At 43.8% G+C, this 22,081-nt stretch overlaps 1 protein-coding gene across 3 annotated transcripts in view; it reads left to right on the top strand.

The window, feature by feature from the left end:
* ZFP64 (ZFP64 zinc finger protein) overlaps positions 1 to 22,081 on the top strand; it is a 142,563-nt gene that overhangs the window by 39,927 nt on the left and 80,555 nt on the right. For 2 of the 3 annotated variants that reach the window (XM_081557292.1, XM_081557284.1), the window contains exons 4-5: positions 12,395 to 12,581; positions 13,748 to 13,866. The gene's annotated coding sequence lies outside the window, so the exon portion shown is untranslated. Of the gene's footprint in view, positions 1 to 12,394; positions 13,867 to 22,081 lie in introns of all 3 variants that reach the window. The other variant, XM_081557293.1, reaches the window with a different exon arrangement.

Raw genomic sequence — 22,081 nt, 5'->3', positions numbered from 1 at the left:
CAGTGTGGAAGTTTATGCGTGACTTAGTGTCGAAGGCAAAGAGTGTTCTACATTCAGTAAGAATAGTAAGATGTCATTTTTAAATAAGCATTCATAGATATATTTGAACATTGCTTGCATTTTTACAGCAAGAATATATTATTTGCCTGCTTTACTATTTTTCAAATGATTATTTAAAGGGTCCAGAGGATACCAAAAAACCTGTTAACAGTTATTGTAGTGAGCATGGTACAAGAGAGAGAGCATTCACTTTTTTACCTGTGTCCATTTCACTCGTTTAAACAAAAGACCCCATATCGCGTTAAACAATACTCATTTTGTCTGTGCACTGGTTCAGCAAACAATGAAAAAAGATTTCATTTATGTGAGATATAAGGGGATAATATTAAAATAAGTGCAAGTAGCAGCAACTAGAAAAGGAAAACGACATGAATGTCTAATGAAAAAAATGTAAACTAATAATAATCATAGTATCCAACATGGCAAAAAGGATATTTAAAATATTTCAGCTGATGGTGGGAACAGAAATCGGCATCACCTTTATAAAAAGCATGTCTGCATTATATAGCTTGAGCTTCACAAACACTTGTGTTCTTAAATCCAATATTTCAACTTACAAAAATTTAGCCTAAGAAAAGAGTTTATACTAACAGCACCACTTTAAAAAGCAAAGAGTAGGAAACAGCCTAAACATCTGGTCAGAGAGGATTAGATGACTTATTATTTTTATTAATCTTACCTTTATGGATTAGAACTAGGCATTAGAACTATGGATTGGAACTAGGCATTGATCCATTAAGATCCAGGGGCTTAATAAACATTCTGTCCTGTACTCTTAGAACAACCCTATAAGATACACAGTTTCTTTCTACCTTTACAGGTAAGAAAACAGAGACATGAGTTGTTTCTTCACTTGTTTAAGATCTGCGACTAGTAAAGAGTAGTGGAGGGGTCAGAACAGATGGACAAGCTGCCAAAACCTGTGTTCTAAACCAACACATCAATCTGTGTTCATCCGATGGGATACAGGTAGCCATTAAAGATCACGGAATATCACTGACATGGAAAAATACTCATGATTTCTTGTTCCATAAAAATATATAATTCAACATAGTATTTATAGTATGATGGTTCTTCGGAAGCGCACATTCACATGTAAACATAGAATTTTCTAAAATTAACATGTTCTTTTTATATGAACAGAACACATACACATAAAACAGAATTAGACATAAAAGAAGTTATTTTTAATCATTCTGTGAATGCTTAATGACATTAATTGGTAAGCAAAAGTAGAAGGTGCTGGAATTCCCTGGTGGTCCAGTGGTTAGGGCTCCATGCTCTCACTGCCAGGGGTGTGGGTTCAATTCCTGGTCAGGGAATGTCTCATGGTGTAGCCAAAAAAAAAAAAAAAAATGCTTTTTTTAATGCTAAGAAAGTGCCCTGGGACTTCCCTGGTGATGCAGTGGCTAAGACTCTGTGCTCCCAATGCATGGGGCCTGGGTTTGATCTCTAGTCAAGAAACTAGATCCCCCATGCCACAACTGAGACCCTGTATAGCCAAATAAATAAATGAATATTCTTAAAAAAAAAGGGGGGGGGGTGCCCCAGTGTTCACTGCAGCACTGTTTACAATAGCCAAGTCTTGGAAACAACCCAAATGTCTATCAACAGAGGAATGGATAAAGAAGGTGTGGTGTATATATATACACCTGGGAAGCCTACACACACGCGTGCAAAATATAGGACTGCAATATATAAAAACATCATCAGGGATCCTCTGAGAGATGAGATTTAGTTTTTTTCATTATACTTGCAAAGATATTTTCCAAATTTTTACAATATAAATGTGTAACTTTAAATATAAGAAGAAATGTTATAGTTAATACTTACATTTATATACATAATAGCTTCCGTGGTGACTCAGAAAGTAAAAAATTCACCTGCAATGTGGGAGACCTGTGTTCGATCCCTGGGTTCGGAAGATCCCCTGGAGAAGGAAACGGCTACCCACTCCAGTATTCTGACCTGGGGAATTCCATGGACAGAGGAGCCTGGTGGGCTACAGTCCATGGTGTCGCAAAGAGTCGGACACGACAGAGTGACTTTCACTTTTCCCAAACGTAATGTGTAAGTAGAGCAATATGACAAAGCTTTTCTGTTACACATATATTAGTATTTGTATTATATTTGTAAAGTTGTATGTTTTATTGGAAAATTCAAAATACACAAGTCTGACATCCCATAAACTCATTATCCAAATTCAAGAATTATCAAGAATCGGTAAGACCGTGCCGCCTTTACTTCAAGTTATCAGGAAAGAGCGCAGAAGCAGGGCTAAGTTTACAAAGAGGCGAGACACTCATCTCAGGTAAAACATTTAAGGAGGCAACAAAAAGGTCAGTAATCAAGATAAATAATATTTTAATGCAATATTTTTTGCCTTCAGGAAAATCGTGCCAAATGTGGCACCTTGTGATTTCTAGTAAGAACCTTTGCAATGCTACCATATCACAGGAGAGAGGAGTTTGAGAGCCAATCTTCGATCTGCCAGGACCCTTGTTTACATCCACAGACCCCATTTATATCCACAATGTTTTTCACCAAATCCATCTTCAATTAGGAAGTATTGTGAGAATACATCTTTCTGCAGAAAGCGGCAGCGGTGGTGACCCAGGGGGCCACAGGGCCCCTCGCTGTCTCTCTGGAGGCGAGGCTCGGAGTAATTAAGGCTGAGTTTGGCGAAAGATGGCGGAGTAGAAGGACGTGCGTTCATCTTCTCCTGTGAGAACTCCAAAACTACAACTCACTGCTGAATAACCATTGACTGGAGAATGTGGGATCCCACCAAAAAAGGTACCCCATGTCCAAGAGCAAAGGAGAAGCCCCAACAAGATGGTAGGAGGGGCGAATTCACGTTTAGAATCAAACCCCATTCCCGCCAGAGACGCTCGGAGGGCTCAAACATATCTTGTGCCCACCAGGACCCAGGGACCCCACAGAGACTGAGACGGAACTGTGTCTGAGTGTTTCCTGCAGAGGAACGGGTCAGCAGTGGCCTGCCGCAGGGGCAGGGGCTCTGGGTGCAGCAGACCTGGGTGTGGCATAAGCCCTCTGGAGGAGGTCACCATTAACCCCACCATAGAGCCGCCAGAACTTACACAGGAGGGGGAAACAGACTCTTGGAGGGCACAACAAAACCTTGTGCTCCAGGACCCAGGAGAAAGGAGCAGTGACCCCACAAGAGACTGACCCAGACTTGCCCGTGAGTGTCCAGGAGTCTCTGGCAGAGGCGTAGTCGGCGGTGGCCTGCTGCAGGGTCAGGGGCACTGAGTGTAGCAGTGCGTGCGTGGGAGCTTTGGAAGGAGGTCGCATTTGAAGGAGGTCGCCATTATCTTTGATATCTCCACCATAGTTTGGCCTCAGGTCAAACAACAGGAAGGGAACATAGCCCCGCCCATCAACAGAAAATTGGATTAAAGATTTACTGAGCAGGGCCCCCCCCCCCCATCAGAACAAGAGGCTGTTTCCCCCTCAGTCAGTCTCTCCCATCAGGAAGCTTCCATAAGCCTCTTATCCTTCTCCATCAGAGGGCAGACAGACTGAAAACCACAATCACAGAAAACTAACCAATCTGATCGCATGGACCACAGCCTTGTCTAACTCAATGAGCTATGAGTCATGCCGTGTAGGGCCACCCAAGACGGATGGGACATGGTGGAGAGTTCTGACAAAACATGGTCCACTGGAGAAGGGAATGGCAAACCATTTCAGTATTCCTGCCTTGAGAACCCCATGAACAGTATGAAAAGGCAAAAAGATAGGACACTGAAAGATGAACTCCCCAGGTCAGTAGGTGCCCAATATGCTACGGGACATCATGTCCAAACTACCCCACAATTGTACTCATCTCATACGCTAGCAAAGTAATGCTCAAAATTCTCCAAGCCAGGCTTCAACAGTATGCGAACTGTGAACTTCACGATGTTCAAGCTGGACTGAGAAAAGGCAGAAGAACCAGAGATCAAATTGCCAACATCCACTGGATCATTGAAAAAGCAAGAGAATTCCAGAAAAACATCTACTTCTGCTTTATTGACTATGCCAAAGCCTCTGACTGTGTGGATCACAACAAACTGTGGAAAATCCTGAAAGAGATGGGAATACCAGACCACCTGACCTGCCTCCTGAGAAATCTGTATGCAGGTCAGGACGCAACAGTTAGAACTGGACGTGGAACAACAGACTGGTTCCAAATAGGAAAAGGAGTACGTCAAGGGTATATATTGTCACCCTGCTTATTTAACTTCTGTGCAATGTACATCATGTGAAATGCTGGGCTGGATGAAGCACAAGCTGGAATCAAGATTTCTGGGAGAAATATCAGTAGCCTCAGATATGCAGATGACACCACCCTTATGGCAGAAAGTGAAGAACTAAGGAGCCTCTTGATGAAAGTGAAAGAGGAGAGTGAAAAAGTTAGCTTAAAGCTCAACATTCAGAAAAGATCATGGCATCCAGTCCCATCACTTCATGGCAAATAGATGGGGAAACAGTGGAAACAGTGGCTGACTTTATTTTCTTGGGCTCCAAAATCACTGCAGATGGTGACTGCAGCCATGAAATTAAAAGGCACTTACTCCTTGGAAAGAAAGTTATGACCAACCTAGACAGCATGTTAAAAAGCAGAGACATTACTTTGCCAACAAAGGTCTGTCTAGTCAAGGCTATGGTTTTTCCGGTAGTCGTGTATGGATGTGAGAGTTGGACTATAAAGAAAGCTGAGTGCCGAAGAATTAATGCTTTTGAACTGTGGTGTTAGAGAAGACCCTTGAGAGTCCCTTGGACTGCAAGGAGATCCAACCAGTCCATCCTAATGGAAATCAGTCCTGAATATTCATTGGAAGGACTGATGCTGAAGCTGAAACTCCAATACTTTGGCCACCTGATGCAAAGACCTGATTCATTTGAAAAGACCCTGATGCTGAGAAAGACTTAAGGCAGGAAGAGAAGGGGACAACAGAGAATGAGATGGTTGGGTGGCATCACCTACTCGATGGACATGAGTTTGAGTAAACTCCAGGAGCTGGTGATGGACAGGGAAGCCTCACATGCTGCAGTCCATGGAGTCGCAGAGTTGGACACAACTGAGCGACTGAACTGAACTGATGGAAATACATACATGAAAAATTATTCATGAATAAGTTATAAGCTAAGTATAATTACAAAAACAAGAGAGAGATTCAGTTCATATCATTTTAGATGATGGCAAGGTACACTAACAAAAATGTTAAGACTAAATTGGGAAGAATTCATTAAGGATATACATTCAAGGTAATATTTAAAGAATGAAGAGAAGCACATATGTTTTCTATTTTTAGCCTCATAGGTGTTCCGGCAAACAAACAAAATTAGAAGATGGTACAATCCTTATCATGACAGAAAGAAAGCCCTGCCTCTTCTCCCACTGAAAAAATGCCTCAAACTTTTCATGAACAGAAAGTTCTGGTAATATTGCCATTGCCATGTCCTAGCCACTGATTTGAAACCTAAGACATTGTCTGGAATTTCCCTAGAACTTATTGACCACAAAGTAACAGATTTGGACAAAAAGGAAGCTCCCACATAATACATTTCAGAAGAAAAAGTAAACACCACTTCAGAGGTTGAACCTCAGCTCTGACAATATACTTAATATTTCCATCACACTTCCCCCCAAATTAATAATTATACATATTAGAAAGGAAGCAGACAAATTACTATTTTAACATAATTAATTTGACATTTATTCATTGTTGTGAAATTATTATTGTCACACAGTCATACTTTAATGTGCACATGTCAATAAGGCAGGCCAAGGATGAGGATTTTAAATAGTTTCAAGAAGGAAGAGAATTAATTTTTATGACTGTTGCATAAACACTGAGTTAAGTGTCAAAGTAACACATTGGAAGAATTCAAATGGCTTCATAAAATGGAAGAGAAGGAAAGCCATAATTAAACATATCAGAGAATGACTGACTATTCTTTCAAAAGAATTCCTTTGCTGAAGATTAGCAAACTTGGTTTCTGCCAGAATGTTCCAATATGTGCACCTTCAGTGGGACGGGAGATAACTGATTCCATTTTAATTGTTATTTTAATGTATCCTAGAAATATCATTAATGTGCCAAGCCTGTGATACCCCAGTAGTATTGCTCATGGTGAACTTTTGTTTTAAAGGAAGTTCTTATAAATGAAAATAAAGCTAAGCCATAGTAAGTACTGCACAGATGAGAACGCATGATGTGAGTGTGTTGTATTCCTGAGCATCTTTTTCCCATTTTCCTGCACACAGACTCCCAACAGGCACCTACTTCCAACAGCGTCACACTTGGGCTTTTCCCATTTCAAGCTTTCCAAGCCAGTTTTGCCTGGGATTAGGCAGAGCTAGCAATGTCTTGGGCTTCTCTAGTGGGTGAGATCATAAAGAATCCCCCTGCAATGCAGGAGACCGGGGTTCAATCCCTGGGTCAGGAAGATCCCCTGGAGAAGGGAATGGCTACCCACACCACTATTTTTGCCTGGGCTACAGTCCACGGGGCCGCAAAGAGTTGGACGTGACTAAGAGACTAACACACACAGAGAAATGCCTTAACAAACCCTCTTCACTAACAACCAAGTGCAAGAATATAAACCGGCTTTGTCTAATGGAAATATAATGCGATCCATCTCTGTCACTTAAAAGTTTCTATTGGCTACTCTTTACAAAAGTAAAAATAAACAGGTGGAAACAATTTTGATTATGCGTTTCATTTAGTCTTAGAGTAAATATATACCATTTCATTATGTAGTCAATGTTAAAAATTACTAGTGAGGTATTTCACATTCTTTTTTTGGTACTAAGTGTTCAAAATTCAGTGTGCATTTCACACTTACAGTGCATTTCAATTTGGACTAAACCACATTTCAGCGGCTCAATGGCCACATGTGGCTCGGGGCTGCCATCTTGAACAGAGCAGGTCTAGAAGCCGTTATGCGCTCAGTGTTTGTGTCTTCCTGTTTCTCTCTCTGTCTCTCTGTCTGTCTGCAACGTGAGAATTCAGCAAGAAGACATCTACGTATTTACAAACCAGACAGATAGCTCTCACAAGGAACCGTATTGGCCAGCACCTTGATCTTGGACTTCCCAACTTCTAAGAGTGTGAAGGACAAACTGATGTTGTTGAAATCTCCCCAGGCTATAGCATTTTTGTTACAGCAGCCTAACTGTCTCCAGTCAAACCAGTCCATCCTAAAAGAAATCAGTCCTGAATATTCATTGGAAGGACTGACACTGATGTTGAAACTCCAATACTTTGGCCACCTGATGTGAAGAACTGACTCATTGGAAAAGACCCTGATGCTGGGAAAGATTGAGGGCAGGAGGAGAAGGGGACAACAGAGGATGAGATGGTTGGATAGCATCACCGACTCGGTGGACATGAGTTTGAGCAAGCTCCGGGAGTTGGTGATGGACAGGGAGGCCTGGCGTGCCGCAGTCCATGGGGTCGCAGAGAGTCGGACATGAGTGAGCGAATGAACTGAACTGTCTCCAGAGCTCCCTGGGGGATTCAACCAACATAACTTTTGGGGGGTACACAGTTCAACTCACAATAGAAACTGTGCCCTAAACTAAGTTATCTGTGTACCTCTTTCAGCATTTCCCAGGTTGGAAGGCTTTAAGAAAAAAAAAAAAAGTGAAATGTGTGCCAGAAATGAGCTGTTACGAGACCTTGTTGAAAGCTTCTTGGTCAGTTCTGCCCACTTTTGTTTTCCCTTGTTACTCGAGGCCAGTCAGCCAAGTATACTCACCAAAGTCATCCTCTTTAAAACTTGAGCCAAATATGCTAGGACACAGGACTAAAGAATAACGACACCTTCAAGTGCTGAATAAGTTTTTTGGAAAAAATATGTCACATATCTGCCAACAAAAAAAATGAAGCGAACAATGGAATCTCTGGTAAAAATCAAAAAGGAAGTCAGTTGTGATGTTTCAACCATCGAGTCATCTTTTCAATGTGGTAAAAGAGAGTAAAGTCAGTGGCCATCCCTGTATAACCTCTCTTCTGCCTCTGACACCTCCTGGACGTGGCCTCATTAACACCAACTTTGTTTCCGTTGACTATAGGAGCTCTCCGGAACCTTTTATGTACTATGGTCAGACAGAAATGCTGACCCAAGGAGATCCTTGTTTCTCATACTTTTAGTTGAATTTCTGTTACAGTAAGAGGAGTTTGGGGGCTTGAATGCATTTTGAAAACCACGTAAGTGATCCTGATGCAGAAGCTTGCTTTAATTCAGGCTGCAGCGTTCACTTTAAGTTATTAGGTTAGTGAATTGCTGAAGCACTTCTCCACACCCACCTCTCCATCTCAGGCACTGGCACTAATATTCCCTTTGTGTCCCAAAGCAGAGGAAAGTTTCCCCTCGCAGCTGTACCAGATTACCACAAAGCCAGTGGCTGAAAGCCTCACAAACGTACTGTCTCACAGCCAGGGAGGTCACAAGTCCAAACTCAGTCTCACTGGACTAAATTCAAGGGATTAGCCAGGGTCTGGCTCCTTGTGGAGGTATTAGAACCAGTTCAAAGGAGGATCCAAAGAACAGACATTCACAAACCAGGAACATTGAATGAACGTATGAATAGAGGTGTGCTGGTTTCCTAATTCTGCTGTAACAAATCACCGCCATTTAGTGGCTTTGGAACACTAAGTGGGGCCCTCCCTGGTGACCCAGCGGTTAAGAATCTGTCTGCCAATGCAGGAGACAAGGGTTTGATCCCTGGTCCCGGAAGATCCCCATGCCACAGAGCAACTAAGCCCGTGAGCTACAATGATGCTGCAGTTCCTGAAGCCTGTGAACCTGGAGCCTGTGCTCCAAAACGAGAGAAGCCCCTGCGATGAGGAGCCCACGCGCTGCAACAGAGAGCAGCCCCCCTACTCGCCACAGCTGGAGAAGGCCCGCATGCAGCTGTAAATCAGTAAATAAAAATTTTAAAAAATCCTTAGTGGCTTATTATCTTATAGTTCTGGAGATCAGAAGTCCTAGAACCAAGGTGTCGGCAGGGCAGCGTTCTTTTTGCAGGTTCAGTGGAAGAATCCATTTCCTGGTCTTTTCCAGTCTCTAGAGGCTGACGGCACTCCTGCACTTGTGGCCCCTTCCTCCATCTTGAAATCTGGTCACATAGCATCTTCAGATCTCTCTCTTTCTCTACATCTTCTCTGTCACCACATCTCCTCCCACCTCCCTGATATAAGGACCCTCGTGGTTACACTAGACCCACCCAGGCAGTCCAGGGTCATCTCCCCAACTCAAGATCCTTCATCTCATCACATCTGCAAAGTCCTTTTTGCCAAGTAAGGTAACAGGTCCACAGTTTCCAGGAATAAGGACATCTCGGAAGGGGAGGGCATTACTCTGACCACACAGGAGGAGAAATGGGAAATTAGGAACTGACTTGCCCCCAATACACTGTCAGAGAAGGAGGGGTGTATAGAATCTCTATCAACACACATACTCCCTCTCTGAACCTCAATCTCACCTCCACAGAGCCCAGTTCTAGGGGTTCAGATTATACACCTTTTAAGCCTTCCCTATAAAGAAAGCTGAGTGCCGAAGAATTGATGCTTTTGAACTGTGGTGTTGGAGAAGACTCTTGAGAGTCCCTGGGACTGCAAGGAGATCCAACCAGTCCATCCTAAAGGAAATCAGTCCTGAATATTCATTAGAAGGACTGATGCTGAAGCTGAAACTTCAATATTTTGGCCACCTGATGCGAAGAACTGACTCATTGGAAAAGACCCTGATGCTGGGAAAGATTGAAGGCAGGAGGTGAAGGGGATGAGAGAGGATGAAAGAGATGGTTGGATGGTATCACCAACTCGATGGGCATGAGTTTGAGTAAACTCCAGGAGTTGGTGATGGACAGGGAGGCCTGGCGTGCTGCAGTCCAAAGGGTCACAAAAAGTTGGACACGACTGAGCAATTGAACTGAACTGAGCTGAAGCCTTCCCTTAAATTATTCACTAATTCATTTTTTTAATTTAAAATACAGATAACTTGATGGTTTTTGTACAATATATGTACAATCCTATAAGTGTTATCTCACATATAAATTTGTATAACCACCACCACAGTTGGGACACAGAAAGAGCCATGATTTTGCCTTTTCTGAGGATTCTCTCGTGTGTACGTGTGTGTTCAGTCATGTCCAACTCTTCGTGACCCCATGGACTGTAGTCCACCAGGCTCCTCTGTCCATGGGATTTTCCAGGCAACAAAGCCACAGCAAAGCCAAATTTTAAAAATAAAGAAATAAATAATTTAAAAGAAAACAGAAAAGGAGAGGCACAGGGCTGGAGCTCCAACGCCAGATACTGGGCGTCCAGTACGAGAGCAGAGGAGACGGCAGGGACGGGGAAAATGCAATAAAATATCCTGGGACCAGAGGACATGAATTACTCAATAATTAGGCAGCCAAGATCCATGCAGTGGGTAGAAATAGACCCAAACAATAAATATCATTACAATTCAGATTACAAAGGGACAGGGAAAGGTAGCTGAAAGCTGGTAGGAAAAAAATACAAAATTTTCATCTAAAAGTACAACAGTCATAATGGTATCAGACATACGATCATCAACATGAGAAACCCAAGAACAGTGGAGCTGCCTTGTGCCCTGTGGCTAACATCGGTGTGGCATGTAAACTTTACTTAGGCGTAAGTAGTAGCTTGGGCTTCCCTGGTGGCTCAGATGGTAAAGAATCCACCTGCAGTGCCAGAGACCTGGGTTTGATCCCTGGGTGGGGAAGATCCCCTGGAGAAGGGAATGGTTACCCACTCCAGTATTCTTGCCTGGAGAATCCCAGGGTCAGAGGAGCCTGGCAGGCTACAGTCCATAGTATCGCAGAGTTGGACATGCCTGAAGTGACTTAGCATGCATACACACACAATTAACAGTTGGCAGAGTTCAGTGCTAATCCATAAACAATATATAAGCTGTCTTTCAATAGAAACACATAAAATAAGGTTATGCATTGGTGTGTTGATGAAAATATCACGCCTAGGGGCTCAAAGGAACCTAACTCTGTGTTTCCCCTAGAAGTGGGGGCTCGGTATTTGCTAATTTGGTGGTCATGGTGACTGCAGGACACACCACCTCCAACAACCAGAATCAATTAGAATTACAACTTAGAATGTTTCTTTTGTTTTTGTTTTATAATACAGGTAATGACTTTTTTCTGTCCGTGTGCAGTTCTGTGAGTTTATTCATCTATTGTTGGTTGTGCTGGGTCTTCGTTGCTTTGCGTGTGCATTCTGTACTTTCGGGTGCTGCTCTGCGGTTGTGGGCAGGCCTCTCATCACGATGGCCTTTCTCGCAGCGGAGCACAGCCCTAGAGTGCGTGGGCCTCAGGAGCTGCAGCTCACAGGCCCTAGAGCGCGGGCTCAATAGTTGTGGTGCGTGGGCTCATTGCCCTGTGGCGTGTGGGATCTCCCCAGACCAGGGATCAAACCCATGTGCCCTGCCTTGGCAGGCAGATTCCTGTCCCCTGCACCACCAGGAAAGTCCAGGCCTATGCATTTCAACACAGCTATAGACTTTGGTGACCAGCGCCACAATCAGGATACCGAAGATTTCCATCCCCCTCTAAATCTCCCTGGTGTTGTCCATTTGTACTCAAAGCTTCCCCTCGCTCTTAAACCCTGGCACTCACTGATCTGTCCTCTGTCACCGTTGTTTTGTCTTTTAGAGAGTGTCATATAAATGGACTCCTACAACATGTAACATTTTGAGACTGGCTTCCCTCACTCAACCTAGTGTCTTTGGGATTCACCCAAGTTTTTTTTTTTTTTTTCATTTAATATTTATTTACTTATTTGGTCACACTGGTCCTTAGTTGTGGCCCACAGGATCTTTAGTTTGGGGGTACAGACTCTCAGTTGCTGCGTGTGGGATCTAGTTCCCTGAGCAGGCATGGAACTCACACCCTCTGCACTGGGAGTATAGAGCCTTAGCCACTGGGCCAACAGGGAAGTCCCCAAAATTCCCCCCAGTTTTTACACATATGACCCTAATGCTGGGTAGGATTGGGGGCGGGAGGAGAAGGGGATGACAGAGGATGAGATGGTTGGATGGCATCACCGACTCAATGGACATGGGTTTGGGTAGACTCCGGGAGTTGGTGATGGATAGAGAGGCCTGGCGTGCTGCAATTCATGGGGTCGCAAAGAGTCGGACACGACTGAGTGACTGAACTGAACTGAACTGATCTCTGCTGAGTCATAGTCTACCCAGCCTAGAATTTTAAACTCAAATCAATAAAGTAGAAGGATACACAGATCTTAAAATGTACTTTCCTTCTACTTTGTCATAGGAATCTACTATACAAAAAAAGTAGTGGAAGATGGGGAATAAACCAGGAAGTGAAGACATAAGATCTATAAAACCAGGGGATCTGCCATAAGGAAGAAACATAAGAAAGGCCCAGGATGATGTGAAGACATCCTAAGACAGTAGCTCCTCAGCTGCTCCAATCTACGCTGAAGAATCTTCTTTGGAGGGTAAAATCAATAGAAGTTGTGAAGTGTTTGAATACATTGAGGAGAGATTTACACAACTGGTGTTAACTCATTCAGATGAATTAATACACAGATAAGTAAGTAGATAGAAAAGGAAAACTTTTAACACTAATGGAAACAAAAGGTTGTGCAGAACAGGAAAGGTAATCAGAATATCCTATGGTGCAACATGACCACTGAATATTTGTCTAATCATAAGTACACCACAATTCCTTCTGGGTCTGGAAAATAGAAGTGGGGCGATCACTCTCATTGATAACAAACCTTGCAGAATTATATAGCTCTTTAATATATGTGCCTTAATAACATAGATGAAAAAAACTAAACTTAAAATGTTAGCTTGATGAAATAAATCTTTTCCTAAATCAGACCAGAGAGAGAGAGAAAGCCATTCCTGATAACACCATCCTTGAAGTGGAAGTCATTCATTCCCTTCTTTGTTTAAAGCCAGTTCAGATTTGGATTTCTCTCTTTCACGACCAAAAGATAACTGACAAATACCCGAGCTGTGGACCCACCACACCAGGAAGCCCCGTGTCTTCATTCTGGCCCCCCGCTGAGCAGCCCAGATGGTGCGGGACATGCTGGACATGGTCAGGAAGGTGCTGCCCAGCTAGACGTCCATGTCAGCTGCAGAGCTCGCGGCTACGAACAGTGACCAGGGCGTCCTGGATGCTGGCGGAGCTCATGTTCCTGATGCCAAGGAACACCATGCCCTGGCCAACCCACCTGGAGTTGATGGGGGTCTGGCCAGAACTACTGGTGGGTCCATTTCCAGGTACGCAGTGGTCCTGACCCGCCTTTCTATAAACTGCATGCTCAGCTGTGACCATTTAGTGGGTGCAGTCTACCTGGGGGTTGCTTGAACCACACCCCTGTGTTCTGCCGTTGGTAGTCCATCATTATTGTGAAACACATGATAGTTTGCCTCAGTCTGACTGGACTTGAAAGCCATTTGTGCTACCACAAGAAATTCCAGTATTTACCAGTGACAGGGAAGGATACGCATGCTGGCTACTAGACCCTTTTAGAAAAATGTTATTATTGGTGATTTCTGAAAGTTTGTTATAAAAATAGTATGTTTTCACACAGCTTCCTTATGCTAACAAAGCTTTTCATGGATGGTTCTTCTCATATATGTAAGATAGTGCCAGTGCTAAGAACCGAACTGCACTGAACTGAACTGAAGTTGCTTCAGTTGTGTCCAGCTCTTTGCAACCCCATGGGCTATAGCCTGCCAGGCTCCTCTGTCCGTGGAATTCTCCAGGTAAGAATACCAGAGTGCATTAGTATACTGTATTGGTGTTTTTCTTTCTGGCTTACTTCACTCTGTATAATGGGCTCCAGTTTCATCCATCTCAATAGAACCGATTCAAATGTATTTTTTTTTAATGGCTGAGTAATATTCCATTGTGTATATGTACCACAGCTTCCTTATCCATTCGTCTGCTGATGGACATCTAGGCAGAAGCAAAGGAAGGAAGTTATTTGATTATAGCTTAAAGTTCAGATGGCTGTTTGTGATTGCCTGTCCATAGCGTTTTGATTTTGTAACCATGAGGCATTTATAGGCTTAGATTTTAGTTTTGCTTACATTGGCCACCAGGACTTTGGAGCCACATCAGTCTAATGGCCTCTTTGTTTAACTGATTTAACAGAAGTTTGTGTAAATGCCACTTTACCAGCAACAGGAAGGGGATGCCTACTTTTTCACCTTGCCCACGACATCCTGCATCAGATGTTTCTCTGCCCACCTGTCAGCCTGAAGATGCTGGCTTGGCTCCACCTGGTTTCTTTTTTTTTTTTTTAATATAAATTTATTTATTTTAGTTGGGGGCTAATTACTTTACAATATTGTAATAGTTTCTGCCATACATTGACATGAATCAGCCATGGGTTTACATGTGTTCCCCTTCCTGGACCCCCCTCCCACCTCCCTCCCCATCCCATCCCTCTGGGTCATCCCATTGCCCCGGCCCTGAGCATTTGTCTCATGCATCGAACATGGAATGGTGTTCTGTTTCACATATGATAATATACATGTTTCAATGCTATTCTCCCAGAACGTCCCACCCTCACCTTCTCCCTCAGAGTCCATAAGACTGTTCTATGCATCTGTGTCTCTTATTCTGTCTCGCATAAAGGGTTATCGTTACCATCTTTCAAATCTAACCACTTTCTGTTTGGCACTGCCCATTCGAATCAGTTTTTGCTCAAATAAACTCTTAAAAATGTTAAAAAAAAAAAAAAGAATACCAGAGTGGATTGCCATTTCCTCCTTCAGGGAATCTTCCCAACCCCGGGATCGAAGCTGCGTCTCCTGATGGGCCAGGCAGGTTCTCTCCCACTGGGGCCGGGAGAGAAGTGACCGTACGCTCCATGCTGCTGCTCAGTCGCCCAGCCGTGTCCGACTCTTCCTAACCCCATGGACTGCAGCACGCCAGGCCTGCCTGTCCTTCACCATCTCCCGGAGTTTGCCCCAGTTCACGTCCATTGTCCCATGACAATGAGAAGTCAGGCAGCCTCAGAGTAGGCTCGATGGCTCAGTAACATCAGCAAGAAACCCAGGTTCTTTTTATGTTTGTGCTCCACCCGCCTCAGCACCCCCCACCCCCGGCTTCCGCCGCCCAGCTTAGTGTCCACAGGTGGCTGTCAGAGCTCTGGAACCCAGGTCCACTCCCGACAACACCCAGAGAAAAGAGGGTAAAGCTGGGGTGAGGTAGGGAGGGGCTGTCTTCTCACGTGCCTCTTTCGGTTCAGGAGGAAAAGTCTTTCTCAGAAGGTTCCAGATTTCGTCTGCCTCTTACTGAGCAGAACTTGGTCACATGTTCGTGTGTGTGTGTGTGTGTGTGTGTGTGTGTGTGTGTATTTTAAGACACAAGCAAGTCTCCCAACACCAGCTGGGTGCCCTGCTGGATTCTACAGGTAGACAGTGTCAGATCCCGCAAGTCAAGGGTTCAGTCCTGCAAGACAGCCCCCCCTCTACTTCAGAAGCCAATCACAGGCCCAGGTTGACAGAAGCTTCTGACAAGAGCTGGAGATTTGAGCTCCCCAAGACATGCCCCACCTCACCCCCACCTTGAGTTCAATTAACCTGCTAGAGTCACTCACAGAACTCAAAGAAACATTTTAGTTATTTCTTACCAGTTTGTTATAAACGGACGCAACCTAGGAACGGCCAGGTGGAGCAAGGGCACAGCGTGAGTGTGAAGGAGGGGCCCAGAGCCTCCCTGCTGCCCTTGAACTCATGGCCAGATGTTCACCAGCCCGGACGCTGTCTGCAACCTGTCTCTTGGGTTTTCATGGAGGCTCCCTTACCCTGGCAGCGTTGATTAAATCCCTGGCCATTGGTGGTAAAACCAATCTCCAGCCCCTCTCTCCTCCCTGAAAGTTGGGGGAGAAGGGGGAGGTGAGACTGAAGTTCCAACCAGGGCTAAACACAGGGTTTGTTTCCCTGGCAACCAGCACCCTTGCTTAGGTTACTGGGCTTTCCAAAAGTCACCTCATTAACATAACAAAAGACGCTTTCATCGCTCCATCTCTGAGGAAACTCCAAGGGGTTTTAGGAGCTTCAAGCCAAGAAAGATGGACAGCCAAATACATGTGCCTCATTATAAATCACAGTGTCACACATGTCCACTGGTAGACTTGTCACTAGCGAAAGGAAATGAGTGTTTTCATGTACAGCTTAGGCTGAGGCTGGGCACCCAGACCAAAGCTAGTCTTGACCACTGTAACCAGCCCAGGAACTCCAGTAAACCCACGTCTGTCCATCCGCTGATAGGATTGAGGTGACCGATGCATGAGGCATAACTGAGAAAAACCCTGTGTAAGACGCCGGCAGCCAAAGGCATCCTAACTGAAACAGGCCAACGACCAACCAGAACAAAACGCTTCCCTGGTAGCTCAGCTGGTAAAGAATCCACCTGGAATGCAGGAGACCCTGGTTAGATTCCTGGGTCAGGAAGATCCCCTGGAGAAGGGATAGGCTACCCACTCCAGTGTTCTTGGGCTTCCCTGGTGGCTCAGACAGTAAAGAATCTCCCTGCAATGTGGGAGACCTGGCTTCGACCCCTGGGTTGGGAAGATCCCCTGGAGGAGGGCATAGCAACCCACTCCAGTGTTCTTGCCTGGAGAATCCCCATGGACAGAGGAGCCTGGCGGGCTGCAGTCCATGGACTTGCAAAGAGTCAGACATGTCTGAACAACTAAGCCCAACACAAGTGCTAGAATACGACCACACAAAGGGCCTGGTAGGTAGAGGCTCCTAAGTAAACCGAGATTTTAAAAGAGGTTCCGTACAAGAGGACCTTGAGCTCGAATTAATGGAGGCATGATCCTTATGAGAAACAGAATTTCAGATGGGAAACAGGACATAATATATACAGTACGGAAGCTTAGAGGAGCTTCAGATAATTCAGTACGATAGGAGAAGCTGTCTCGGTCTGGATCAGATGACCGCTTTGGTTGACAACTGGGCTGGGAGGAGGGGAGTGGCTGTGATTACATTATGTGGAGTTAGGGCAATCATTTTCAAGGGAAGTCACAGAAAGAAGTAGTCCTGTTATCAGAAGTAAGAAAGAGATACTAGGAGGACCAAAACAATAGCTCCTCTGTCCATAGAATTCTCCAGGCAAGAATACTGGAGTGATTTGCCATTTCCGCCTCCAGGGGATCTTCTCAACCCAGGGATCAAACCCAGGTCCCCTGCATTGCAGGCAGATTCTCTACTATCTGAGCCACTGGGGAAGCCCCTAAATAATAATAGGCTGAACTAAACCCTAAGTTCCCCAATCTCCTGGGTGATACACCATCTGAGAAAAAGTGGAGAATCCTTTCTGTGGCAGACAAGCTACTGTACATCAAAAATACACCTCCTCCAGTCTAGAGGGTCCGCATTTCCTTCAAGGAGACCCCCTTCCATGGTCGGGAACACCCATCTTAGACTGTGGAGAATGATAAGTTAGTTTCTATGACTTTGAACCCTTGTATCTTGGGGACTGTTGATTTCAATAGTACATGTGGCCCTAACTAAAATATTAATACTTCCTGGGACATCTTACTGAAAATCTGGATTATCAGTACAATTGTGATATGACTACCTTCTGAATTGGCTGTGATCTTAGATGGGTGAAAAGCATTTAAAAGTATTAAACATTTCAAGGTTTTTTGGTTTTTTTTTTTTTCGGTAACTCAAAAAGAATATGCCATTGCCACTGGGGAGAAGGTAATAAAAGAACTTTACTGTTTTCACAAATTTTGTGAATCTTAAATGATTCCAAAATTAAAAGGTATTTTAAAAGATATTCAAAAAGGTTAAAAAAAATATATTTTCAAATTTCCACTAACAGTTTTGGATTCCTACAGGGAAACGTCTTAGTTTTGCATTCTGTAAAATGAGGGTTTTTGTTGTTAAGTCCCGAAGTCATGTCTGACTTTTGCAATCCCGTAGACGTAGACCGTAGCCTGCCAGGCTCCTCTGACCATAGGGTTTCCCAGGCCAGAATACTGGAGTGGGTTGCCATTTCCTCCTCCAGGGGATCTTCCTGACCCAGGGATCAGACTCTCATCCCCTGCAATGCAGGGGGATTCTTTACCACTGAGCCACCTGGGAAGCCCAATATGAGGATTAGATCAGTGATTTTCAAACCATACCATCATTTAGGATTTCAAGATCTTAGCAAATAACTGACTGGAATTTTCTGTCACATATTAAAACCATTTGAAAACACTCAAGCTAAAGTATTGCATGCTGGTTTGTAACATACTGGGAAGCCCAGCAAGTTGACATATACTGTCAGGTTAGCTCTTCGACAGTCACATTTTGGGACAGAGTGTCTCCTTTGCCATTGATGCATTATATCTGAACCTCTCTGAACTCATAATTATACAGATTGTAACTGCATTGTTCTGTTTTGTTGGAGACAGATGTTGAGTTTGCCTTCCTTTGATTAAATTCAGAAGTATATCATAATTAGAGAAATGCAAATTAAATCTTCGACACAGCATTTTTTTTACCCACCAGATTGACAGAGATCAGAAACCTGATAACCATGTGAGTTAGAATGTAGGAAAGAGATGCCCTAACAAGTTACTGATGGGCGTTCTAAGTGCCATTGGAAAGCATCAAAATTTTAAAGGCAGGGTTATCCCTGGTGGTCCAGTGGTTAAGACTTCCCCTTCCAATGCAGGGGATGTGGCTTCAGTCTCTGGTCAGGGAGCAGAGATTATACATGCCTCCAGACCAAAAAACTGGAAACATAAAAGAGAGACGGATTGTGACAAATTCAATAAAGACTTTAAAAATGGTCCATATCAAAAAAAAAAAAAAAACTTAAAAAAAAAAAAAACACTAAATGCCCATACCCATTGACTTAGCAATTCTACTTTAGGAAATTTATTCTTTAGGAAATATATTCTCCCCTGTACAGGCATAGATACAGATACTCATTGCAACTTTGTCTGTGGTAACAAAACCCTTGAAACAAACTAAATGTCCATTAACAGGAATTGTTTAAGTAAACTTTAGTATATGTATATACACAATGAAAAACTGAACTCTTTCTAAGGCAAGGAGGAAAATCTAGATTCACTTTCAAGCAATATTTTCCAAATTACATTGTTATGCAAAAAAGCAGGGTGTAGAGTGTTGTTTACATCGTATTTTCATTTGGAGGAAAAAGAAATGGAGGGAGATATATATATAGATACGTATAGACATACTGTTCTGAAGAACACCCCAGAAACTGGCGATAATGACTATTTCTTGGAAAGGAGACTGGGGGGCTGTGAGAGGCTGAAGGGGCACGCCATTTTTACTATGCACCTTTTTATACTGTTTGAGCATTCTCATGTTCAGACAGTAACTATCCAAAAGTGTGGAAAAAATCAGGCGTGTGTGTGCTTGCTCGTATGGAATTACCACGTGAAGCTACTCTGAAAGCACAGGTGTGCCACCCTCAGATGCCAGACAAGTCTCAGAGCCAGCTCTCATCAAAATGATCGGTTGTATAATCACCACTTAATGCCCAACAGGTTGAGTCTTGACTATATCCTATTACAGGTTTCAGTGGTTATTTTAACTTTCAAGTGTTTCTTTGTTGACTTTTATGTTTATGTAAAGATTGCAGGCTGTCGTTAAATACTGTTGACAAATCAATTTTGAAATATAAAACATTTCCCCCTGGTCTGCTTCCAAGATTTTAGATCAGGTTTCACTGAGAAAGTCAGGAGGGGCTAGCTCGTGTCATGACGTTTCTCCCGGCTTGGTGCCTGGAACTCCACGCCTCAAGAGTCTGTTCCCGCACAGCTGGGTGTTGCCCGGGTGTGTGTGTTCTCAGCAATCTCCCTTGGAGACTTTTAGGCACTCTCCAATTAAGAATCACCTGCCGTATCCAGAAAAGCCAGAAGAAGATTATAAGCCCCACACACCTTAATCCAAACCTTAAACCAGAGCCCAACCAGGAAAAGAAAGCAAGTCTGAGGATTTAAGTTAAGTTGACATCAGGAATTGATAGCTGAAAGGCCAAATGGGAATGTTTAGGTAACCAGAGATGATAGCATCGGCTGGAAGTCCCCAGCCCGTGCTCCCCAGGGAGGAGGGTGTATTTTCAGAGACCAGGAACCAGAGTCACCTGCTGGAGGCCACAATGGGCCCATCTGGAATCTGAGGCCAGAGCAGAGATGCAGACCCTGCCCCCCAGAGAGGAAGACCTGGGAAAATACTCTGGCTTCTTCTCCCACTTCCTTCCACCCATTAGCAAACCCCACGGGAAACTAGAAGCCCTGGAAGCCTGGAAGACACAGACAGGGGTCAGCTCCCCTGAAGAGCTGAGCAGGGGAGGCAGGGAAGGGGTCAGATGACAAGAGGCTCAGAGCCAGCTCATCCACCTTGGGTAAATTGATGGGTGGAACCTGAGGCCAGAATCTTCTGTAGTACTTTTGAGAAATGGAGAAGTGGAGAGGTTGCTGACACAAGTATTTTTGAAAACCACAAAGCCTTGGGTTAGCCATTCTTGTTAGCCTTTGTCTAGAAAAATAAGGAAGGCTATAAGGTATTTGCATATCAGTGACCATACAACTTAAATGAAATCTACAATTTTTCTAGATTCTGTCACTGTATCACACTTTTGTCTGTATGTTTTACTGAAAAGGGAAGAATGCTTTCCTATGATGGTCAAAGATTTGCTTTAATAGTTGTCTTCCAAAGTAACCATGATACTAATCATTCCATCCATCCATCATCCACCCATCCATCCATCTATCTGTTCATCATCCATCTATCCATCCCTTTTTAGATACCAGATAATGTTATAGATGCTGGTGTGCAGCAATGAAGAAAATGAACAAAGGTTTCTGCCCTGAGAACTTCAATTTTAGTGAATTGTGCATGGTTGCTATAGGAAACTAAATCTGTTTAAATGGTTACTGTCACAAAAATTTTGATCACTTGAAATTATAAACTATTTTGTTAGGATAAGGATATCTTTGCTTGCAGAACTTACAACAGTCAAGCCAGCGACTGTGACCTCATTATTCTTGTTACAATTAATAAATACTACCAGCATAAGCATAGTGTGTTTTCTTTTTTATTTATTCTTGGCTGCGCTGGGTCTTCCTTGCAGTGCACTGGCTCTTCGTTGCTGTGTTCAAGCTTTCTCTAGTTGCAGCAAGCAGGAGCTACGCAAGGCTCAGTAGTTGTGGCGCATGGGTTTTAGTTGCTCCAAGCATGCAGGCAGAGAAGGCAACAGCAACACACTCCAGTACTCTTGCCTGGAAAATCCCAGGGACGGAGGAGCCTGGTGGGCTGCAGTCCATGGGGTCACACAGAGTCGGACACGACTGAAGCCATTTACCAGCAGCAGCAGCAGCAGGATCTGAGTTCCCCAAGCAGAGATCCAACTCATGTCCCCTGCGTTGGCAGGTAGATTCTTAACCACTAGACCACCAGGAAAGGTCCTGTGTGTTTTCTTAATAACTGAAGAAAGTATCTGAAAATCTCCCGCCAGAAATCACTTAAGGAAGGATACAATTGTAATTGGTGACTGTAACATGTACAAATCTCCATTCCTCTGCAGTTTCCGTTTCTTGTCCTCAAGGATTCTTAACTACACTGGTCCTTTATTGGCCTTCCGTGTGGATGAAATTTATTTAACTTTTAGGAGACTCAGTTTCCACATCTATACACTAGTATGACAGTGTCTACCTGTGTGTTGTTCTAAGGATTAAATGACATAGCACAAGTAGTATAAGTAATTCCAGGCAAGAATACTGGAGTGGGTTGTCTGGCTCTCCTCCAGGGGATCTTCCCAACTCTGGGATCGAAGCAGCTTCTCTTATGCCTCCTGCATTAGCAGGTGGGTTCTTTACCACTAGCGCCACCTGGGAAGCCCACATGCACATACATACATGTACAAAAAGAAAAAAGACTAGGTATATTCATCAACCAAAAAGTTATTTCTGGGTAGTGAATTATATATGGG

Source organism: Giraffa tippelskirchi, chromosome 13, assembly GCF_054371585.1.
Source record: "Giraffa tippelskirchi isolate mGirTip1 chromosome 13, T2T-mGirTip1v1.2.pri, whole genome shotgun sequence".
Taxonomy (NCBI): domain Eukaryota; kingdom Metazoa; phylum Chordata; class Mammalia; order Artiodactyla; family Giraffidae; genus Giraffa; species Giraffa tippelskirchi.
The sequence above is the reverse complement of the archived record's forward strand: the minus strand, read 5'-3'. Positions and strand labels throughout refer to the sequence as shown.